General features: G+C 36.3%; 1 long non-coding RNA gene across 1 annotated transcript in view; it reads right to left on the reverse strand.

Moving 5' to 3' along the window:
• LOC125960539 (uncharacterized) overlaps positions 1–11,373 on the reverse strand; it is a 64,008-nt gene extending 52,635 nt beyond the window's left edge. The window contains exon 1 of the long non-coding RNA XR_007470318.1: positions 11,341–11,373. This is a non-coding gene — a long non-coding RNA (uncharacterized LOC125960539). The remainder of the gene's footprint in view (positions 1–11,340) is intronic.
• Between the last annotated feature and the right edge of the window lie 2,179 nt (positions 11,374–13,552).

The raw sequence follows: 13,552 nt of genomic DNA on the forward strand, positions 1-13,552 counted from the left end.
CTGTTCTCATTTTTCTCCTATTGATTATCCACACAACTGTCAAAGACACTTTTTCAAGAGACTAGTTGATTATCTTTTTCTTTGGTTTAAATTCCTTCAATTGCTTCCTGCTGAATAAAAGCCAAATATATTAGCATAACAACCAAACTTTTCTTGACCTGGACCCAGTCCCATCCAGCCTTACTATCTTCTACTCTATCTAAGTTGTATCACAGTTTTGCTGATGCTGTTTGCTCCACTCTCAAATGCTCTCCGTATGCTGCCTGTTCCAGCTACCTCCCACCCTCACCTCCTACCCCTTGCTTAGAAAATCCTCCTTATCATTTAAAACTCAGCTCAAGCTGTTTTGACAATGGAGTTTTGGGTGGTTTCATCCCTGAATCCAAACACCCACTTGTCCTCCTCCTTGACGTTCCCTATTAGAAAGTGAGAGAATAAGAAATTATAGCCAAATGGGGAAATATGATTATTTTGATTTCTGGGAAATTACCCTCTATTGTTCCACTATCCATTCATCTCTAGTGACTTGTGACTAGCACATAGTTTAAGTCTAGATAAAAGGGGCTTCTAATTTCATTTGTGGAATCTAGAATATCTGAAGTATCAGAGTAGCTGTCTAGATGAGAGGGGTCATGTTCCCATGCTGACCTCACAGGAGCAGGAAGTGAGAGGAAGGAAATGGAAGAAAGAGTAGGCTATGAGTATGGTCTTATGTCTTTTACAACTCAGGAACTGCCCCACTAGAAAGCAGGTTCCAGTGAATATTCTGGGATTTGATTAATAAGGTTAATAGCTCTTTCCTTAAAAAGTTGCCAAGACATGGGTAAAGAAAGACAGAAGATTGGGCATGATGTTTTTTCTTGCCTATGGAGAGAGGAGAAAATACAAAGGGCCAAAAACTCCCCTCCCACAAAAATAGTCAATTATTACTTCTTCTGAAAAAAATTTTTGTTTCCCCAGTGCTTCAAGAGTACTTTGCTCCAGTGTTCATACTTGTCCCTACTTGTCACAGTTTGTTTCTAGCTGTGATCTTGCACCTGTCTGCTGTAATTTTTTTGTGGTTCAACTTCACTACTAGATTAAGAGCTCATTTTTTTTTTTAGTAAGAATGAATAGTTTTCCATTTTTCTAATTTTTATGATTCCAATTCTCTTGAAGTAAATGCTCAAGAAATATTTGTTGTATGCATCAATTAACTGTGATGCTTCAGGCAGGACTGTTTGAAATTACTCTCCCTTTTGTGTGTGTGTGTGTGTGTGTGTGTGTGTGTGTGTGTGTGTGTGTGCGCTTCCTTTTTCTTGGCAAGAGTAAAACGAACATTAAAAACTATTGTTTCAAATGCTGGAGAGGGTGTGAAGAAAAGGGAATTGTCCTACACTGTTGGAATGAATGTAAATTGGTACCACCACTATGGAGGACAGTATGAAGGCTCCTTAAAAATCTAAAAATAGAACTACCATATGATCCAGCAGTTCCACTCCTGGGCATGTATCTGGAGAAAACCATAATTTGAAAAGACACATGCACCTCAATGTTCATTACAGCACCGTTTACAATAGTGAAGACATGGAAGCTACCTAAATATTCATCAACAGAGGAATAGATAAAGAAGATGTGGTACAATGAAATATTACTCATCCATTAAAAAGAATGAAATATTGCCATTTGCAGCAACAAGGATGGACCTAGAGATTATCATACTAACTGAAGTAAGTCAGAGAGAGAAAGACAAATACCATATGATATCTCTCCTTTGTAAAATCTAATTTAGAAAATGATAAAAATGAACTTATTTACAAACAGAAACAGACTTACAGATCTCAAAAACAAACTTATGGTTACCCAAGGGGAAGTGGGGTGGGGGGGGATAAATCAGGAGCTTGGGATATAAGATAGATGGCCAACAAGGACCTACTGTATAGCACAGGGAACTCTATTCAGTGTTCTATGATCTATATGAGAAAATTGTCTAAGAAAGAATGAATGTATATATATGTATAACTGAATCTGTTTGCTGTACACCTGAAACTAGCACAACATTGTAAATCAACTATACTCCAAAAAAATTAAAATAAAAAAAAAACTAAAAAAACCTATTGTTTCCAGGTCATTTGGGGACTAAATTTAAATGTTTCACATGTTCTTATTATATGTGTTACAGGACCTCATAATATTCACTCTGAAATTATCCAGAAACTAGGCTATACTTAACTACCCAGAAGAAAGCCTAATACTTCAGAAGGTAGATACTTCATTTTCTATAATCTAGGTGTCTTGCAGTCAAAGTTTTTTATAGGTAATTTTTAAAACTTTAAAGGATCAAGATTTCTGCATTCAGAAATCTGTTCTTTCACATTCTAAGAGAAGGTTCTCAATAATTTGGAGAGGGGTATATTTTATCACAACTGCTAAATCTAGGAAGGTGTTGCCACTTCTTTTATAAGAATTATGGTTGAAGGGACTTACTACAAGGTTTGAGGCAGTCCACTTTTCTGAGCTGAGGGATATAGCAATGCTGATTGATTTCTCGAGTAGGCAAGTATTCAATCTTTCAAGGCAAGCATGCCTGAGGAGGAGCAGGGCTCAACAGGAAGCCTTGTAGCTGAGGAAATATTTATATACAGCTGGGGAGAGTGAAAGGGAATTTAGATAAGAGTTAGTCTGAATGACTAAGCATACATTTGGGAAGATATTTGAGAGGTGGGATGGAGTGTGATGTGGGTAGTTCTGTTTAGAAAAGGGTAAACTTGCTGAGCACTGTGTCAAGGAGGTAGGCTATTGATGGATTCTATGGAAAGGATCTACTGCCTATGTCTGTTTCTTTGTTCTTTTCCATTCTCCACTTATTTAAATCCTGATAATTTTCTAAGGCCCACTCTAATTACCTCTACTTCCCTAAAACTTTCCCATGACCTATCTAGGTGACAGTTCTCGAAGTACATTGTTCAAGCCTTAAATGATTCACGTCACTTTTTGTGCATTCTAATTATTTATGTCCAGGTCTCTCTATGAGACACGAACCCAACCACAACTAGGGAGGATCATTCAGTACAAGAGTTTTGTTTTTTTGTTCCTGATGCTTACATCATAATTTGTATTTTATGAGGTCTTAATTTTTGCCTTCTATACATCCCTCATATGTATTTTCTGAAAGCCTTCTCAAATTCTTTGTGGAACGAATATGGAGAAGAGGTGGTGGTGGGGGTGAAATAGCTGGCTTTACTATATGACCTTATGATAATCACAAAACAATAATAAAAATAGCAAACATTTTAAAAAACAGGTTGTGCCAGACACTGTTTTAAGTGCTTTATTTAATTCTTATAAAAGTCCTGTGCGTTATGGATGATTATCCTATTTGACACTCGAGAAAACTGAAACTTGGAGAGTTGGGTAGTTTTCAAGTCACACAACTAGACGATGGCTGACCCAGCATTTAAATCTAGGTAATTTAACCTCAAAGGACACCCCCTTAACACTCTACTTTGTGTTAGCTTCATACTGCTGCTGTATCAAATTGTCACAAATTTCATGGCTTAAAAAACCACAAATTTATTACTTTATAGCTTGGAGGTCAGAAGTCCAACACGGGTCGTACTGGGCTACTATTCAGCCATAAAAAAGAATGAAATTTTGCCATTTACAACAACATGGATGGGCCTGGATGGTATTATGTTCAGTGAAATAAATCAGACAGACAAATACTTTGAGATAGCACTCATATGTGGAATCTAAAAAATAAAACAAACTAGTAAATATAACAAAAAAGAAACAGATTCACAGGTCCAGAGAACAAACTAGTGGTTACCAGTGGTGAGAGGGAAGGTGGGAGGGGCAAGATAGTGTAGGGGATTAAGAGGTACAAACTTCTACGTATAAAATAAATAAGTTATAAGAATATATTGTACAGCACAGGGAGTATAGCCAATATTTTATAAGAACTATAAATGGAGTACACCTTTAAAAATCATAAATCGCTGTGCTGTACACCTGAAACTTACATAATACTGTAAATCAACCATACCTCAATTAAAAATTACAGAGAATTTATTTCCATTGTTTTTGTGAGTACCAGGTAAACATATATTTTTGTGTTTTGCATAGTTCTGTTGTCTCTCCAACAGAATGGCACTTTTTCATATTCTCGATATTGCCTGACAGAGTACTATACTCACAGAAGGTGCACTATAATGGTTTATTGAATATTAATTGCTATCAGATCTCCAGACTTCTCTCAAATCTGCATTCCCCATTTCTGCCACTGCAGAACCTAAAATGCCAGGATACAATTTTCTTGAAGGGAAGGACAAAAGAAAGATGGTTAGTCTGGCAAATGAGATGTCTTCAGAACTGGGCCTTGTGAAGACACATGGCAGTATGCTAGAGATAAAGTCTACAATGGCCAAACCAACAAGGGTCAAAAGCAATAATAAACACTGGAGGGCATCTCCTAGGAACAGAGATTCAAGCATAAAGTAGTGGATTCAGAAATTAAAGTTAAGGTTGATTGTCATCGAATGCATGTTACACATACAACTGTTGGATTTGAGGTGCTTACTACCATTGTGCATGGAAATGCTGGCTACATTTAAAGGTCCAGGGCTACAGTTGATAGAGGGCAACTGTGAGATAATGGATATTGTGAGGAATAAATATTTGAGGGTTGAGTAAATAAGACTCCCTAGCTAGATGGCTTGAGAATATTCCTGGCAATCTTTGCACTTTTCTTGGTAGACCTAGCCAGGGTAAACTGGACTGAATTCATACTGATATTCATTCTCTCCCTCTAAAAATATTTAGCCATCTGGCCAAATTACTTTCTCCCTTTTCTCCAGGACAGTAGCTCTTATTCCTGTGAAATATTCAAAAATTTTATCTCCTATTAACTTTAGTGCAATAGTTTGTGTAACATATTTTGAAGTTTGATACGTCTGAAAATTTCCACCTCTGTCTAATGTATATTGGTAAGCCCTCCAGACAGCCACTAAACCTCCTTTAATTCTCTGAATTGGGCTAGGAGAACTCTCGATGGGTGCTCAGCGGGTAACAAGTTCATTGAGCTCTACAGGATAAAAATATGGCCTTCGAACAAGAAATTTCCGTCACTTTCTCCAGCCAAATAATTTTATAGTACTTGATACATTGTCTTCTACTAGAAATATGTCTGTTCGGTTTAGGATATGCAGAATGACGAAGGAATAAAAACAGTATCAAGATTTATGGTTTACTTTCTTATGAGCTATGGTTTCTTTTTATGTTCAGTCAGGATGTGATGGAAGTAGTGTCTAGCCATCTCCCTCAATGAGAAAAACTAACAACTGCCCCTGTAATTGGCAACTTTGAAAAAACAAAAAAGTTAAAAAATGAACCATATGATTCATAACGTCTGAGTGTGCAAACTCTTAGTTGTTTCCTAATAATCTCTTCCCTCTTTCTTTGGGCACATGGCTGTCCTGTAAGGCTATTTACCAGCCTTCTAAGCAGTTATGTAGCTGCATAAATGAATTTTCCTTGGTGAAAAGTGAATGTAAGTGATGTATACAAATTCCACCTAATTTAAAAAATATATTGGTAATCTTTCCTCTTTTGCACTGGACATAAGACAGATTCACACTGATCTTCATGACAGAAAGAACCATGACTGAGGCAAGCCTGGAGGCCACTTGTTGGTGATAGCAGAACTACTGCACCAGCCTGAGTCCCTGAATAACATTATGAAACAGAGTCTGCCTACCCTCTTGAACTGTTACAACATGGAAAAATAAATAGCTATATATCTGAACTACTGTATTTTGAAGTATTTTTGTTACAGCAGCTTAGATTTTATTTTAGTAACACACTGAGTGAAAATTAAGTGGGAACCATTCTTCCTAACTGCAAAATCTTGACTTCAACTAGAAATCTTGAAAGAGATGGAAATTAACTGAAGCCTTAAGATGCCAAACATTGAGAATTAGGACCAGGAGACTGATCTCTTTCTGAATGTGTAAAGACCAGAATTTCTGGAAATGTCAAGAGGAGCTCTAAGATGTCTCCACAACAAAATTCAATGTGTGTTTTGTGAAAATGGAAGAATGACAAAGCTGGGTTCTCTTTTATGAGCTGGGCTTTCATTTCAGAGAAGGATGGGAAAGACATCTTTAGAATTTAGTCTTTGTAGAATGTTCCAAGGCAGATATAAAGGGAAGAGACCAATTCCATATGTATTTTTGAAATGTGTTTTTGTATAAGCCGTACAGCTGCAGTCTAGAGGACCTCACATTTGCTAGGTGTCACTGTTTATGAAGATGAGGTTGGTACAGCGTGTGGATTACTGAAAAGGATGCTAAGAAATACATAAAGACATTGCTTCTTAGGCTTTCATTTCCCATTTATTTGCACACAGTTTGAAAGTGGTAAAAGAGATCTAAGAAATTGTAAGAGAAGAAAAACCAATATGACTTTAAACAAATTCCGTTGATTCTGCTTTGTGGTGTTATTTGCCATTTGTGTTTAATTTTTCCTGATTAGACTATATATTTCTTGAGGTCAGGATATAAAGTATCACATCCTAAATATTTCTAAGAGTTGCAGTCTCCTCCTCTTCCCATGGAAAACAATATTCTAAATATCAAATTTCTTATAAATCATTGGACAAATATACTAGGTAAATGCTTAAAAATATTTGATGCTTTAAATATTAACATAGACATCTTTGGGGAGAACTGATTTGTCAAAATGGTCTACATAAAAGCATCAAGGAAAAGTTCTTAGGCTACAGCCCTGTTTCCTGAAATAAGTTCTTGAAAGAATTTATTACACAGTTGCATGTTCATTTTGACAGCCTCACTGTATTTTTTAACATGTAGATTTCTTTCTCTGTGTAGGTGCTGTAAAGTATTCTGGGAGCTGCTTTGCTAAAAATAAGCCATCTGTGTCAATAATGAGTGCTCAATGTACAATCTACTATCATTCGTACCTGCAAAGTTCAAGAAGGTAACTTTAGGTGAAATTAAAAACTTTTATGCAATTGAATGGCATATCTTCCAAAAATCTTACTTATTAAGCTAGTTTGGTTCTTCTTAATGAGTTGCTGCCCTCCAACTCATAGATTCTTCACATAATAGGCACACTGACAGGATGCAGAAATGAGATTAGGTAGAATACTGGGATTTAATAATAATTTTATCTTCCTCAATCTACATGTTCTCTACAGGACTCCTACTGGCCATGAGTTACCTACCTGTAATATTTTGGCATTTGTACGGTAACTTTGGAACCAATATCTTTTCTAATCCCCATTATCCCTTACCACATGCAAATGACCTTTCTGTGCCACTTTCTGCCAACCCTACTAGCCAAGGATTAGATTCGCCAGGGTTCTCCCAATCTTGTTAGATTCCCATTTCCCCTCAGTGGAATGATTGTATTTTAGCCTTGGGCTATAGATTTCATCTGAGAAAACCAAATGCAGATCATCCTAGAAAATCTAACTGCAAGTCATTTGGGAAGTATAGGTAGGCCAAGAAAAAAGTGAACTTGCAGGATGATGCTTAGGAGAGTTGTGTCTCTAGGGCCACATCCTTTCTACCCCACTATATGTGCTGGTAAAAAAAAAACAAAAAGCAGAGACAGGAACAATCAGTGATTAACTTTTTTCAGGTACAACAATTATAAAATGTATTTTTTGGCTATTGTTTTCCATAGTACAAGACCTGATGGAGATCTGCATGTTGGAATGTACCATAATATATCAGTAAGATTTTAAGACATTCCTATTTAGTCTTAACTAGTTTTTGGTAACTGAGCACAAGGAAATGATAAATCAAATTTTAAAAATTGCAGACGATTTAGGATGCCACTGCCATGCACTAATTATTTTTTAGCCATCAGCTATAAAAAAAGGTTTAACAGATTGTATAAAATGTGGAGAATGGCTACCTTGGCTTATATCCTTTTAAGGTATCATCATAAGAAAAAGAAAGCAGATGTCACAGGAAGAGGTCAAGATACCAAGCATCACAAATATGTGATGACTAAGTTACTGAAAGGAGCCATTATTGACTCTAGAGGAAATCATACAATCATGCCTTTACCTTCTATTATGGTATGGGATGATCATTAATCAGAGTATGTGTTACAAAGGCAGTAAAATATATATTGATTTATGGGATAGTTTTACAATGATGGTGGTAGGGACCTTGGAGACCCTGCATTGGCTCATGTGTGTGAGATGACTGACTTGAGAGGGGTATGACCCAGTCATAAACTGTGATCTGATTCTTCTTTGATAAGATAAGGAGCCTGCTCAGAGAATCAAATCCAAAACGATGTTCTACTCAATTGAGATCTCTTAGAGACTCACAACAGGACAGTTTTATAAACTGAAGATACAACAAATGTGCTGGAAAAATGCACAGAACTGAAAATATGAGGTACCTTCCTGATTTCTCTTTCTTGTCTTTGTACATCCTTGCTACTCTGTGGATCAAAATGAAGTAAATCATGAGAATAATAAGCTACAAGAAATCTTTCTAGTCTCTACTCCCAAAGCCACTTTGACTTCTTACCTTAACAGCATTGGATGGGAGACAACCACCCGGTGTGAAGAATATTACTTTCCCTAACAGGGAAATTGGGTTGGAACCACTGTGTTTTAAGCTATAGATGGCTCTATAGCTTAGCTGGGTTAAGACTGTGTCCACTATTTCGGGCACACCACAGCTTGGTTAGTATCATGGTCAGCTGAGGCCCTGGTCCCATTGCAAGCTCCCCCGCCCCATGACTTCATGAAGTAGTGCACACAATGGTGATAATGATTATTCATGATCATGATCATGACAACAAAGGAATCAGAGCTATTATATATTGAACACTGTCCTAGCTCAAATAAATTACCTTCTTTATTTTGTAAAGAAGGAAAATGAACCCTAGAGAAATTATATGTTGCTCATTATCACAGAATTAAATAAATGAGGGAGCTATACAGAATTTCTGCTCTTGATTTTCTCTATTTCATCATGACCTCATTTTAGCCTCCTAAGAATCTTTTTGCCCCACAAGGGCTTTATTTTTGAGTTAGTTTCCTAGGAATGCCACAAAATGAGTGGCTTGAAACAACAAAATTTTTTTTCTGTCACAAATCCAGAGGCTAGAAGTCTGTGATCAAGGAGTCAGCAAGCTTGGTTCCTTCTGGAGTCTCAAAGGGAGAATTTGTTCCATGACTCACTTCTAGCTTCTCCTGGTGATTGTTGGCAATCCTTGGTGTCCCCTGACTTGCAGCTGTATCACTACAGTTTTTACCTCCTTTTTCATATGGTGTTCTCCGTGTGTCTCTGTGTTCCTGTGTCTTTACATAGCCTTTTTCTAAGGACATTAGCCATTGGATTTAATGCCCATCCTAATCCAGTATGACCTCACCTTAACCTGATTACTGCAAAGATCGTATTTCTGAATTAGGTTACATTCACAGGTATTGGGAGTTAGGGTTTCAACATGTCTTTTAGGGAGACAAAATTCAATGAGTGCTTTTATTCCCTGTTGCTCTTTAAATTGCTCACTAGTAATTTTTCCAGAAACTCAGTTGTAGGAATAAAGTCTAGGCAACCTCAGCTATCATCCTGATAACATGAAGTTTCTTTGAAGCAAGCATGTGTATGGGGACCTGACTACTCTCTTAAAATGGGCAGGAGAGCAAAACACAAACCAATACCACCAAGAGTTACCCTGCCACTCCAATGGGACTGTATCTTGAGTGACTGCTTTACACTGGCTTCACTGCAGCTCAGAGAGATGGTGCTTTCCTCTTAAGTCATGTAGCACAGACAACATAAAAGCTCATGCCAGATGTTTCTTCTGCTGCTTGTTGACAGAACCAAATTATTTATGAGCATATCACCTTTCCTTGGAGGATGGGTGCTGCTCAAACTCCCCATCTACAAATTTGTTCTCATATGATGAATGAAGAACAGAGTAGAATTGCTTGGAATCAGGTGTCCTAATCAGCTCAGAGCAAAGAGGGTTATAAGTGACAGGGTTAGAGGAATCAATTCAGAGAAAGAAAATAGAAATGCTAAGGTTATCAGTTTAAAAAAAAAAAAAAGTACAGAAACATTACTTCTAATTGCTACCCATGCAGTAAAACATGGTCATTGATTAGGGAATCCAAGCAAGCAGTCTCTTTTGGGTCCAGATGGTGACAGTTAAGGCTATTATGTGTATTGCAATACCATTTGTATTTTTGAGAACACTGATACCAGATTCCAATATCCAAGTGGAACTTGTGTGGATTTCTGCTTGTTCTAATTTCTGCAGTACCTGAAACATATTCACAGCCTCTCCATCTGCATCACATTCCTGAAGCCTGCCATGCATCATTTGACAATCTACAGGCTCTGCTCTTTCCATGACCCCTGTCTTTCCCACTGCATCATTTAACTTGAATATGTTCCGCCACAGAGGTTCTCCAAATCATTCACTTAGTGACCAAGGGCAGAGTTACGGACTACCCATGAGGGAATGAGTCGTATCATGAAGGCCATGGAAAAAAAGAGACATTTTTCAACATATTCTGTGTGTTGTAGAAGATGAGTTCAAATGTAGGACACCACACAAATTTAGTGGTGCATAATAGATAAGTAAATTTTTTACAAGAAATGTCAAGCATATTCAGAATCTTTAACAAAAAGAAAATGAAAAGTTAAATGCTTGTTGTCAAATAGGCACTGTGGGATCACAGTTTAATAAGCAAGGTCCTTTCCTCTGCTAATATTACTCGCAGAAAAATAAGAAACTGGACAAGGCTCTCAAGTTATTGGGGCATACTCTGTTTTTTTTTCTAACACCTAATTTTGAATATGTGCCATACACATAGTGAGTCTGTCACTCTTTTGCTTGGAACAAGAATGGAGATAAAACAGAGGTAAATATAAGGTATCTCTGTTCTCAAGATGCTCTTTTGAAAAGAGGTTCTTGTGTCTCCATTAATTTGCTTAATATAGAATGACTATATAATAGTAATAAACCACCATTTGTTAAATGTTTACATGCTCTAAACTCTTTACATATATAATTTCTAATCTACCCAAACCATTTGTCTATTTGTTAGATATGAAAACTGAGGCCCAGACATTCAGTAACTTCAGTCTCTAACCAAATCTGCCAGACATCGGAGGCCATGCTTCTTTACTACACGGTACTGCCTCTCATGAAAGTGTTTTAAATGCTGAGAAACTTGCTATAATTTAGACTTCTATGTTTTTGTTAATACTATTTTCTGAATTATAACACACTTATAGCGTTAGACAGATTTTACTGCAATAATGCTATATAACAAACAATCCCTAAATCTCAGTGGCTTACCATAACAAACATTTTTTCTTGCTTCTATGTCTGTGGGTCAACTGAAGTTTGGCTGGTCCTGGTTGAGCTTAACTGGGTTCAGTGAGTTCACCTGCGGGTCAGGTTGTATTTATTCCATATATTCCATTGTAGAACAAGTAGCTACACAGAGCATGCTCTTCTCATTGCAATGGCAGGAACACAAGAATCCAAGGCAAATCATACAACAGTATTTAAAATCTTTGCTCGTGTCACATTTGCTACTATTCCATTGGCATATGCAAGTCACATGGCCAAGCTCAAGAGCAACAGGCAAGGAGGGAAAATATATTGTCTACATTAAAGAGAGGTATGCCTACTTATCTTGGCAAAGGGCATGGATATACATTTCCATAATAGAAATGGAGATAAGAATGGACACAGTAATCCAATCTATCACCAACACCTCTCAGTTATCCATAAAATGTTGTAGGTTTTACAAATATATTTGGTAGAACTACTGGGAAATCAGTGTAGGTGGATTTTCATCTACTCAAACCAGAGAAGTTTTGTTTTTATCAATTTTATATATTGGGCTTCTGTAAATTTATACCAATTTACTTTGAACAAAGGGTAAATAAAACAGTGCTTAGAAACCACTGGCTTAGGTGATTATAGCTAACAAAAAAGTCATGTATGTAACTTTGGGACAGTCTACGTATTTTATAATTAATTTACTATTATCTTCTGCTTTAGGTGGATGAGATTAACCTGTGCTCATAAAAACAGATGTTATGGCAGAATGGTTAAAACTCTGATTTTGGCACTACCTAGCTATGTGATTTTGAGCAAGTTACTTAACTTCCTTCTATACACTGTTTGTTTGTTTTTTTTCAACAGTCAAGTTGGAATAATAAAAAATATCTACCACAGGATTATTGTGAATAATAAGAGAATGAAAGCACATAAAATGTTTAGGACAATGCCTAGTACTGGGAAATACACAATTAGTGATGCTTACAAGAGACCCACCATTAAGTAGAATGGTAGGGCAAAGCAGATCTAACCTAGTAAGATACTGAAAGCAGATATTCAGGTGACAGCCTAATTATCATCAAATTCTATTCATTCAAAAATATTTACATACATTTTGAAAGCACAAAATAATATGTATAATATGTATGAATGTTAAGGTAGAAATATTAAAATGCATACCTATCACTCAGCATTGAACCAAAAACTTAAATGTTACCAATTCCTTTGTATCAACCTGTGTGCTCCTCCCCATCCCATCTCCCTGCTTTACACACACCTCCCAACTATCATATCTATGTAGTATAGCATAATCGTCAAGAATGCAGACTCTGAGTCAGACCAATTACTTCGGGCAAGTTACTTAACCCCTTTTTGCCACAGTTTCCAAATTACTACTTTGGGGATAATTATAATATCTATCTCATATAAGAATTATATTAATACATTTGTAGCATGCAGAAAGAGGCCTTGCATATAGTAAGCACTGTGCCAATTTTAATTTTTTATTATCATTATCGTCATTGTGATTAGTAACACACACATTACTAAATAATATTCTGTTTGGCTTTGCTTGGTTTTGAGCTTTACAAAAATTGAATCATTATGTCTAGTCCTCTCTTGCAGCTGACTTTTTAACCTAAGATTATACTTCTAAGTGTCATCGACATATTGTATAATTTTCCATTAAGTGAATATACTATGATTCATTTTCTTGTTGTTTTCATTTCACATTTCTATTATGAATGATGCTGTTATGATTTTTCGTAAAAAAATCTATTGGTATACAAACTCAAGAATTTTCTCAGACTGATACCTTGAATAAAACTGGCAATTGTTGGGATTTTATGATCAACCATCTAAAATAGGACCAAATTGTTTCCAATGTGCTTCTATAAATTTATATTTCAACATGCTGATCCTTGACCTTGGCAGACTTCTTAATTTGTGGCCAAAGTAAATTCACTGGAATTTAATTTGCATTTCTGGATCATAAGACTGAACCTAATTTTATATGGGTATTGTCTCTTCATGTTTTCTCTTTTGTGATATGTCTACTCTTTTTTTTTTTTGCCATTTTCCCTGGATTATTTTATTTTTCTTATTGAGTTGTGTTACTTATTCTTTAGGTATCATTTCATTATTGGTTATGTATGTTAGAGATACTATCTACAACATAGAGTTAATTTGCACTTTCCTCATGGTACCTTTTTATAAATAG

This window comes from Orcinus orca, chromosome 11 (assembly GCF_937001465.1).
Source record: "Orcinus orca chromosome 11, mOrcOrc1.1, whole genome shotgun sequence".
Lineage (NCBI taxonomy): Eukaryota > Metazoa > Chordata > Mammalia > Artiodactyla > Delphinidae > Orcinus > Orcinus orca.